General features: G+C 41.9%; 1 pseudogene; it reads right to left on the reverse strand.

Moving 5' to 3' along the window:
* Positions 1–10,098: 10,098 nt before the first annotated feature.
* On the reverse strand, positions 10,099–11,169 carry LOC147897495 (pentatricopeptide repeat-containing protein At1g03540 pseudogene; annotated as a pseudogene).
* Positions 11,170–11,693: the final 524 nt, after the last annotated feature.

Below are 11,693 nucleotides of genomic sequence, written 5' to 3' on the forward strand. Positions count from 1 at the left end.
CCTCCTCTTGGTGCAAAAACCTCCCCTACTCTGGTGTAGACAAGCTCCCTTTTGGTGCCTTCTTTCTCCTCTACCAATATTTCTCTCTCTATTATGCGATCTTCTCTCTCTATAGTGCAAGCTTCTCTCTCTACAATTCTAGTCCTTTCTTAGCAGCAACATTTTGTGCTCTTTCTCCTTCCTGGGGAGCAGCAGCAATAGAATTCTCCCTCGACTTCCAGTATTTCTCTCTCTACTATGCAGTATTCTCTCTCTACTATGTAAAATTTCTCTGTCTATAGTTTCAGCCCTCTTTTCCTATGCAAATCTCTATGTCTTCTCATCCTTGGATTAGCAGCCACATCTCTCTCTCTTCCCTCTACCTTGGAGCAGTTACAACACCCCTCCAACAACCTGTTCCTACACCATTACTCCACTCTAAGGCTTTCTCTCTACTCCTTAGATCACTCTTTTCAGAGTTTTTCTGTCTCCAGCCCCAAGATTTCACCCATACAAGCAGCAGGGGCTGCAAGTGCACCAATGGCTCCATCTTCAAGGGAGCACAAGGGGAAGGGGAGTTTGAGTCTGAGCATTATTTGTTTGTTGTACATTTTGGCATTGAAATTTTCTCTTTTCTAGAAATCTAAAACATGCATCTGATGTGTGGTGAAGTTGTGACTATGCAAGCATCTTCCTTGCAGATTGAGGTACCCCCAGAGTCCAGTTCTCAAAAACTACATCCTTTGAGTCTTCCTTTGTATATAGCTCCACTTAAGCACTCTCATTTTAAAGTCATGTCTAAGTCTTCACTCTCCAGAGTTTGAGTCAGAGTTTGACCCTGGTTTTGTATCTCCATTAAGAAATAGAAAAGCCTAGATAAAGGGGGGGGGGGCATCTTGCCCCCTCAATCCAAGTGTATATGCATATATTTCTTTATTGCTATAAATATCGAGCAATTTTTCAAGTTTCGCAATCTCTCACTCATGCAATCTCCTTTCCAATTTGCATCCATTAGCAAATTTTAAAATTCTACATTTTCAGTCTATGAATTCCTATCTCCGAGTTGTTAAAAAGCACAGAGTAGTTGCATTTGTATCAGAGCCTAGGTAGTGGTTCTGTACTCTATGCTTTCTCTTATTGAGTCATCTCTCCATTGATTCGACCTACCATCATGGCAACCAATGGTCCTGATCCTCCTCCTAACCTCCATGAGTTGAGTTCTCCCTTGTCCAATATAGCTCAACAAATTCAAGTTTTGTAAAGCAATCAAGTGGGAACTCATGACTCAGGGCCTCAATCCAAAGGAAGAGGCCGTGAGGACATCCAAAACTCCAACAGGTAGGGTAAGTCATCCTCTATTTCCCCTCCTTGAGTTAGAAAGCAACACCAAAGTTCATCTCCTTCAAGGCGCTCAAGGAGATGAAGCTATGAAAAATACAAAGTATCTCTTGGAGACAAGCTCTTCAAATTCACAAGTACAAGGAGAGAATCATCTTGATGCCTTGCTAGCCTAGATCCGAGATCTCGAGCACTTCTTCGAAGAGGACAAGTATGAAGAGAAGGCCAAGCGCAGCCTTACATTTGCAAGACTGTGCTTCACTTTGGTGGGCAATCATGGCAAGTATGGACAGCAAGCCACTACCTAGAAGCACTTCAAGAAGCATATGCAAGATCAAAGAATTCAAGAGGGACATGATGGTCCAATGGGACATACTCCATCAATGACAAGAAGAGAAAGTTAGTGAGTATGTTACTTGGTTTTTTGATACTTTGTTAAAGTTCAAGCAATCAGTGGGAAGGATAAAAAAGAACATCAAAGAAAATTCTATGATGGGCTAAGGTATACCATCCAGAAGGAAGTAGATATCAATGGTCTTGTTTCTCTAGAAGATCCGTCAATGTTGATTTGAAGGTGGAGAAGAAGCAGCTCTTCTCCAACAAACACAACCACAAAGACAAGCAAAAGTTCCAAAGAGACTTCTCAAAGGAGCAGAAGGGCAGAGACATTCCAAAAGAGCCAAAGGGTCCATCCAGCCTCCTCCAAAGAAAATAGCAAGATCTTTCAGTTCTTTGCCTTTGCAACAAAACAACAATATTATTCCGAGGGATGGTGCTTCAAGTGTGGTGAGTGAGGCCACAACTTTTATGAATGTCCTTTGGCTACCGAAAATAGCAGCTATAAAGAAGCAGCCCTAGGGAAGGCAACCTCAGTGGGGCTCCTCCTAAAAAAGAAGCTGATATTGGTGCCCATAGTTTGCTCAAAACTTGGGGTCAAGTAAAGGATCGATCCGCTTTCTTTTTGATGGATAGTGGTGCTACTCACAATTTCATTTCTCATGACTTGGCACAGAATGTGGGGATAGCCTCAGGAGACAAAGGGAAGGAAGCATCTACAACGTACCCTCTCATCAGCAAGCTACGAGTACACATTCAAGGGTACCTAGATCATTTGTCTTTCATGGTGGCTCCAATTCAAGGGGCTGATGCAATTCTTGGGATACCCTAGCATAACTCTATTCCTATGGTAAGTCATTCACGATCTTCGACAATAACTAAGAAAGGAATGTGTTCTTTCCTTATTTTTGTATGCACAAAGGAAGATATTGAGATAAACTCAAGTTCTATTATGCGAGAAAGACTAGATTTTCTTAGAAAATATTCAAGTTTCTTTTCTCAAGAACTTCCTAGTCATCTCCCTCCTAAAAGACGTGAACATCACAAGATTGACTTAGTTCTTGGAACATCACCACCAAATAGACATCCTTATAGAGTTAGCCAAGCCCAATAGGATGAAATTTCCAATCAATTTCAAGAACTCTTGGCCAAGGGCTTGATCTAACCCAGTAGCTTGCCTTTCTACTCTCTTGTCTTACTAGTCCATAAGAAAGATAAAACTTCCAGGATGTGTATAGACCATAGAGCTCTAAACAAGCAAACCGTTAAGAACCGCTTCCCAATCCCTCGAATAGAGAATATCTTTGATCATCTAGGAGGATCTGAAATATTCATTCGCTTTTGGCCTGACCTAAGGAATGCTCATGAGGTAAGATCCTTTTTGGGTCTATGCTCATATTACCGTAGGTTTATTTGGCACTTCATTGAAATTGTTGCCACTCTTCATGACCTCGGCAAGAAAAATATCAAGTTTAGATGGACTTCCAAGAAAGAGAATCCTTTCAAATTTTGAAGCATGCTTTGACCACTGGTCCTGTCACAGTGGTTATCATTCCTGATTTGAGGAAACCTTTCTTGGTAGCAGCAGGTGCAACTGACGATTGCATTGGTGTTGCTCTTACTCAAGATTGGCATGCAGTGGCCTATGAAAGCAACTGGCTAAGAGATGCTAAATGTAATTATGACATTTATGATAAAGTAATTTATGCTTTGAAGATATGGAAATAGTATGTTTTAGGGATAGACTTCCTAGTAAAAACTGATCATCAAAGCCTTCAATATTTCTTGAAGCACCCTTTGATAAGAGAGAAACATATGAAATGGTCAATTTTTTTGGACTCCTTTTATTTTTAGGTCCGGTACAGTCTTGGCAAAGAAAAGGTAGTATACACAGATGCAAGAGATGCTAATTTGTCTCAAATTTGGGCACATCTAGTAATGGGAGACACTCGCCATGCCTATCACCTCAAGGATGGATACTTATTCATGTAAAAAACTTTATACATAACAAAAGACCTTAGGTCCAAAGTATTGGAAGAAAATCATAATCCACCCTATGTTGTCCATAGAGCCATTATGGCTATGTATGCAGCCTTGGAACGACATTTCTACTAGCCTAACATGAAAAAGGACACTATTGCCTATACTTTAGCTTGTCTATCATGTCAAAAATCCAAGTATGATAGAGGGAAAACCAAAGCTTTATTACAATTGAAGTAACACCTCTTAGATTTGCTTAAGTTTTATGTGCATGATCAACAAACCTTGTGGGCTAAGTTTCTCCCTCTTATCCAGTTTACTTACAATAACACTATCCATTCTTTGCTCCTTTTGTGATTATTTATGGAAGATCCTTACCAACTCCTTTAATGCAAACTAAATAGAAAATATTTACCGCCGTTGATCAATTTGTTGAGACTATGACTCTGCTTATGCCACGATCCGAGTAGCAATTCACAAAGCTTAAGAAAAGCAAAGGGTAGCCGCAATTAAAAGACGGAGGGCATTTAAAGTAAAAGAGGACCAATGGGTGCTATTAAAGTTTGATTAAACCAATGGGTGCTATTAAAGTTTGATAAAACCAGGTTAGAACTAAGGTAGGCCAAAAGAGCATATACTTCAAATTCTCTCTCAACTATTTTGCTCCTTTCAAAGTGTTGCATGTAATGAACAATGTCTCAGTTCGATTGAGCCTTCTAGCCCATTGGAAGATACACAATGTGTTCCATGTTAGCTTGGTAAAACCCTTTGTTGGGGAACCACCTCAAGAGCAAAGCTTTGAAGACCTAGCTGAGGTGGAAGACAATGAGATAGTTTTGATACGAGAGTAGTCATCTTCCACCACTTCACCACTGGAAGACGAGGAAAGACCACAGACTAATCTCTCCTTAAGTTTAAGGACTTCCATCAACCGATGCAAAATGGATGGACGGAGCTATGTTTCAGGAATTTCCTAAAATCTTGGATGCCTATGAGGACGCATTTAAGTTGAGAGCAATTGAATGAAAGACGGAGGGAATGTCACTCATCTTCAACCTAAATCCACTTGCTTGGTAATTTTTCTTTTATATTTTTATTTATTTTTAATAGCATGTTTTGCAAGAATGAAAAAAAAAATGTTTTTCTACTATTTCAGTTAGGTCATGGGGGCTAGGTCTAGCATTTGAACGTAGGCAACCTTGCTTGGGGTTATGGGCATTAGTGACCCACAAGAGAGATGTGCCTTTTAAGAGCAACATTAGAAATCACACTTCCCTTGAGTGTCCATTTTTGGAACCAATCAAATGCACAGATTGCAAACTGACCTAACAACCATCCAAGAGAATGTTTCAGGGTGTTGGGTGTGATCCAGGAAACATGCCAAGAAGCATGGAGATATAGGTTGTTTAAGAATGCCAACCAAATTGACTTTGGACTATGTAGAGTTGTAGAGCTAGTTGTTAGGATTCCAATGTTGAAATCTAAAGTGAAATCGGAGTTATATTAATGAAATTATTGCAATTTTTTGATTCTAGTCTTAGGGTGAATCATGCTGACGTGGCAAGCTGACTTGGTAGGCTGACGTGGCAAGCTAATGTGGTAGGCTGACTTGGCCATCTGCGATGTGGCATGGGCTTTGATGCATTCCAAATGTGTTTGTTTTCTAAAATAGGGCATAGCTCTTTCTCCCTTACCCAAAAGGGGCACAACTTTTCTCCCTTATCGAAAGAAGAGCTGGCCCCTCATGCATCCATAATTCCTACACAGTCTCCCACACATCTTGCAGCTCCTCCTCCTCTCCTCTTGGTGCAGCTGCCTCCCTCCCTTCTCTTGGTGCAGACAAGCTCCATCTTGGTGGTGCAGCATGCCTTCTTCCTCCCCTGCCAATCTCTCTCTCTATTGCACAATCTTCTCTCTCTACATTGTAGGCTTCTCTCTCTATAATTCTAAGCCTTTCTCTAAGCCCTGGAGTAGTAGCAGTATTCCGTTCTCTTCCCCTAGCCTAGGAGCAACATTAGCTAATTCTCCCTCCTTTCCTATTCTTTCTCCCTACTAAGCAGTCCTCTCTCTCTACCATGCAAAATTTCTCTCTCTATAGTTTCAACCCTTTGTTTCCTACATCAATCTCTCTTTCTTCTCATCCTTGGATCAGCAGCCACATCTCTTTCTCTTCCCCCTAACTTGGAGCAGCTACAACACCCTCTTCCTACACCGTTACTCCACTCTAAAGCTCTCTCTCTCCTCCTTGGATCACTCTTTTCAATGTTTTTCTCTCTCCAGCAGCAAGAGAGGTTACAAGTGCACCAATGGATCCATCTTCAAGGGAGCACAAGGGGAAGGGGAGTTTGAGTCTAAGTGTTGTTTTTTTGCTGTACATTTTGGCGTACATTTTGGCATTGAAATTTTCTCTTTTCTAGAAATCTAGAACATGCATCTAATGTGGGGTGAAATTGTGACTATGCAGGCATCTTCCTTGCGGATTTGGAGTCCTTCGAGTCTTCCTTTGTAGATAGCTTCACTTGAGAACTCCCATTCTACAATCATGTCTAAGTCTTCACTCTCCATAGCTTGAGTCAAAGTTTGTAGGGTGCTTGGCACCCTAGTTTTGTATGTCCATTTCAAGAAATAAAAGAGCCTCGATAGGGGGGGGTCTTGGCCCCTCAATCCAAGTGTAATCGTGTATGTTATGCAAGCTCTCACTCATGCAATCTCCTTTCCAATTTGCATCCATTAGCAACTCGTAAAATTTTGCTTTGAAAGTCTGTAAATTCCTATCTTTGAGTTGTTAAAAAGCACAGAGTAGTTGCACCTTTGCTCCCAGGTGATGCATAACCACTATCGGATGCATGATTGCTATGGCTTCCCATCATGGTTGGATCGTTCATCAATTGGATATCAAGGATGCCTTTCTACATGGGGATTTGCAGGAAGAGGTTTGTGTCACGACCTCATGGTTTTGTTCATGCCAATCTTGAAGATAAGGTGTGTAGGCTCAAGAAAGCTCTAAATGGTCTTAAGCAAGCACCTTGCACTGGTATGAGAAGATTCACACTTATCTTATTGCACAAGGCTTTTGCAACAGCCCAATTGAGTATAGTCTCTATATCAAGAGGAGTACAAATGACTTTCTACTCATTTGTTTTATACGTTAATGACATTGCAGCCTTTAAGGTTGAATTACATACAACTTTTACGATGAGTGATATGGGACCATTGCACTTTTATCTTGGTATTCAGTTTTCCCAACAGTCAAATGGTATTGTCTTGATGCAAACCAAGTACCGCTCTTGTGGAGCATCGAATGAGGTTCAACCTTGAGGACTTTGGTGATGAGTTTGATCAGACCTTATATGAGCAACACGTTGTTGGTTGTTTGAGTTATTTATGCAATACACGGCAAAACTTTCAATATGGGGTCTCACTGTTGAGTGGATTTATGCACTACTCAGGGACCAAGCATTAGTAGGCTGTAAAGCGGGTGTTAAGCTACTTGCAGGGTACTTAGAACCTTTATATATACCTTTGTAAGACTAGAATATATCCAATCATACAAATTTAGATTTTCTGCTGTTCTAAAGTCCAAAAATCTACATAGAAAATAAAAGAGAAAACGTAAGAGAAGAAAAAAGAGGTAACAAAAACTTTGGAAGACATACTTAGCAAGTAAAGCAACACTTATGTCGTCATCAGTGTCCAAGCATAAGCAGCTATACTGGGTTTCTAAAGACCTGCGGAGTCTCTTGGGAAAACCCAGTGCTTACTAAAAATACGTCAAATAAACAAAAGAGAAAGAAAACAAAAAATAAAGAAGAAAGGAAGGTGACTAAGCAAAAATAAACAAGAAAATCAAGAAACAAAATCTTCCAAAAAACACGAATAGAGAACCTATCTCTCTCTCTCTCTCTCTCTCTTTCTCTCTCTCTCTCTCATTTAAAACATTAAAAACTAAATGGACCCCTTACACTTATGTACCGCTTCCTACAAAGATGCAAAACTACAATCCTAACTTAGAAAGCACATGCATACTGAAACTAAAAGAAAAACGGGCTATTCAGCTCCCCGCTTTTTGTTTTCAGCTTATGTTCAATCATTCTAAACATGCCTAAGGCCGATACACCATACATAAAAGACTTCATATCTAAGATTGTGCGTACCTTTTTCATTATTTTTCTTGGATTATACCTCTTGTGTATCAGTAAAGTGATCAAATTACTATATTGAGTGATGAAAGACTCCCGAGTTGTACAAAGGCGGGAAAATCTATGTAATTGAGAAGAAGTGACCCCATATTTTGCCAAATCAGAAATGTTTGAGTCAATGTGAGGCATTTTTATAATCTCAAAACCTTGGCTTGTTCTACCCGATGGGGGGCAATGCACAGCTGCATGCTTTCTGTTACTCGGATTGGGCAGGATGCTTTGACACACACGTGTCCACCTCGGGCTTTTGCTTCTACTTGGGTGCCTCATGCATTTCATGGTTGAGTAAGAAGCAGCCATCAGTGACCACCTCTAGTTGTGAGGCTGAGTACAGGGCAGCCTTTACAACTAATGTGGAATGTGTTTTCAGAAGATTATATGCTGATCTGGGTACGGGACAGCAGTCTCCTACATCTATTTTCACAGACAGTCACGAGTGCTTTGGCCGTTGCAAAGAATCCTGTCTTTCATGCTCGCACCAAGCACATTGAAGTACCCTATCATTATGTTAGAAAGTGATTGTCTGCAGGAGAAATCAGCATGCTTTATGTGCCTACACATGACAACATGGCAGATGTATTCACTAAGGCATTGCCTCGTGAAAGTTTAAAGGCTTTCGCAAGCTTTTCCTTTTGGTGATTAGTGCCACATCCCTTGTACTCATTCACCACTTCATTCTAGGGGGGCTTGTTAGCATATATGCTATGGGAGTGTCGGGTGATAGACAAGGTGTAGGGCCGGGGCTGACCTACAGGGTGTACTTAGCACAGCTCTATCTCTTTGTACTTGCATATCTGTTGATGTCGACACAATCTGTCACATCACACTATCCACTTCGTATTCCTTCTCCTTAGTATGTTCTGCACTTTAGTCTGCACTTCCTGCTCCGACAGCTCCTTTGTTACCCAGCTTACCTGAGGTCAACATTCCTATTTCCTAGGGGTTAAATTTTCAAGAAACTTTACCATGCCGTTAAGAGATTTAACATAATTCGAGCCCCTTGAATCCCAATCAGAATGCACACGTCCATTAAAATCCTTGACCAGTCCTCGTTGACTAGTAGTCAAAATAGGCCCTAAGGTCAACAAAAGGCATATGAATGTGCCATACAGTGTCAACATCATCCTTGAGCTTGCCCACAGCTTTGTGTTAGAATTACATGCATCGTCAACCTTGAGATGCTGCATTTTCTCATAACTTGAAGGGAACATTGCTTTGAAGCCAACAATAGCCTATTTTTTACTTACACGTTGGATTCATTCTCTCATTCAAATGTAGCCTATGTATTGTGTTGCCCTCCCTTCAACATGATGTAAGTTAAAAGCAGCCCGTCTCCTGCATTTTGGCATCTAGGCTACTTCTGCATTTTCATTCACCTAATCTCTGATCCTTGATTCTTTTATTTACAGGTCTATTTTCATAAACTTTCATGTAACATGTCCATGAACAATGGTCAACGCAGAGATGCAGCAAGGACAAGCACAACAAAACCTTAAATATGAATGGAGACGCAATGCTACAGAAGCCGTTCAAACCCAGCCACCACAATTTGTCAGCCCCATATAGAACTTGAATAGACACACAGTCACACACTCAAACAATGCAACATGAGCTGTGAGGGACACAGAAGCAGAGACATGCCCAAGAACGAGCTACAACAAGCACAGATCAAAAACCAGATTGAGCAGCATGATAATCTATAGAAAGGGCCAAAGGGGAAAGAACATCAAGAGGGGGAAGGAAGCAATTACCTAGGTATTGCATAGTACTCTTCTTTCAAACCCTATACACCAAGACATTTATGATGTGATGTGTATCCCAACCTTATTTGCTAACCTTACATCATGCCCCGAGCAAACCTATACTGGGGAAAAAACATTAGCAAAGCTGTTGGAACACTCATCATACATAGCCCCACAATCTATCCATGTGAAAATACAATTCTCTTTCAAGGGGATGTATTAACAACTGTATCACCAAAACCAGATTATCCTACTCCATGCTTAATTCAATGTGTCCAACAAGAGGTAATATCTTTGCAGAATGATAGTGAGAGCAGACGAGTATAGTAGTCTGAGCAAACTTTCCTGTAAAATGAGCCCAAGCAACAGCCAGCTTCTCATAATGCTAGCAAAGCATGCCTGCCTTCTCCCACTAACAAGAAACCTATGGACCTCAATGCTCATTGCTCACTCAATACAACTGCAACATCACCCTTCATCACTACGTTAGCATAGATGCTTGCCAGCAATACATGAGGCAAAATCTAACTCGAAACAAAATTTGCTGCACGCTCAGCTCGCTCCACATCATTGTGAAGTCTGCATGATGAAAGCAAGCTCAACCATGCTGGTGTGACATGTTCAAATGGCATTCTGATGATTAGGTTCTCTGCCTCTTCCAGTAGTCCTCTTCGCCCAAGAAGATCAATCATGCACAGATAATGCTCCATTGAGGGGGTTATCTCATGGTCTTTATTCATAGATGCAAAGTATCGTCTGCCATCAGCAACCAGACCAGTATGACTGCATGCAGTAAGAATGGAGGTTAAAGTAATTGTGTTTGGCTCAAATCCTTCAGCTTGCATTTGACCAAACAGCTCCAGAGCCTCCTTGCCATGTCCATTCTGAGCGCACACAGAGATCATCACGCTCCAAGACACCACATTCCGCTGTGGCATCTCTGCCAAAACTGTGCTTGCATCATCTAGATTCCCACATTTACCGTACATATTGATGAGGGCATTCCCCAGGACAACATCAGACTCGAATCCTTTGCCAGCAACGCTAGCATGTATCATTCGACCCTCTTCTAGGGCTGCCACACTGGCACATGCATCCACAATGCAGGTGAAACTGATCTTGTCTGCATCAACGCCCTTTGCCTGCATTTGACCGTACAGCTGCAGGGCCTCCTTGCCATGTCCATTTTGGGCACAAGCAGCCATCATGGCGTTCCAGGAGATGACATTCCACTCTGGCATCTCTGCAAACACGGCCCTCGCGTCATCTAGCCTCCCGCACTTGCCGTACATATTGCCAAGGGCATTCCCCATAACAATGTCTGACTCCAATCCGTAGCCAACGACAGTAGCATGGATCACTCGACCCTCTTCTAGGGCTGCCACACTGGCACATGCATCCACAACACAGATGAAAGTGATCTTGTCTGCCTCACACCCTTCAGCCTGCATTTGACTAAACATTTGCAGCGCCTCCTTGCCATGCCCATTCTGGGCATGCACAGAAATCATGGCACTCCAAGAAACCACATTCCGTCGTGGCATCCCTTCAAACACTGCACTTGCATCATCTGGGTTCGCACACTTGCCATACATATTGACAAGGGCATTCCCTAAAACAACATCTGACTCCCATCCATTGCCAGCAATTTTAGCATGGATCGCTTGACCCTCTTCTAAGGCTGCCAAACAGGCACACGCATCTACGACACAAATGAAAGTGATCTTGTCAGGCTCAAATCCTTCAGCCTGCAGTTGACCAAACATTTGCAGGGCCTCCATCCCATGCCCATTATGGCCACACGTAGCAATCATAGCACTCCAGGAGACCACATCCCTCTGTGGCATCTCTGCAAATACTGCCCTTGCATCATCTAGGCTCCTGCACTTTCCGTACATATTCAGAAGAGTTGTCCCCACAACATTGTCCGACTCCAATCCATTGCCAGCAACAATTGCATGGATCACTCGACCCTCTTCTAGGGCTATCACATTGGCGCAGGCATCCACAATGCAGATGAACGAGATCTTGTTTGGCTGGAAACCTTCAGCATGCATTTGACCAAAAAGTTGCAGGGCCTCCTTACAATGTCCATTATGGGTACACGCAGCAATCATGG

This window comes from Dipteris shenzhenensis, chromosome 10 (genome assembly GCF_047967505.1).
Source record: "Dipteris shenzhenensis isolate YYH24624 ecotype China chromosome 10, Dip_SZ_1.0, whole genome shotgun sequence".
Taxonomy (NCBI): domain Eukaryota; kingdom Viridiplantae; phylum Streptophyta; class Polypodiopsida; order Gleicheniales; family Dipteridaceae; genus Dipteris; species Dipteris shenzhenensis.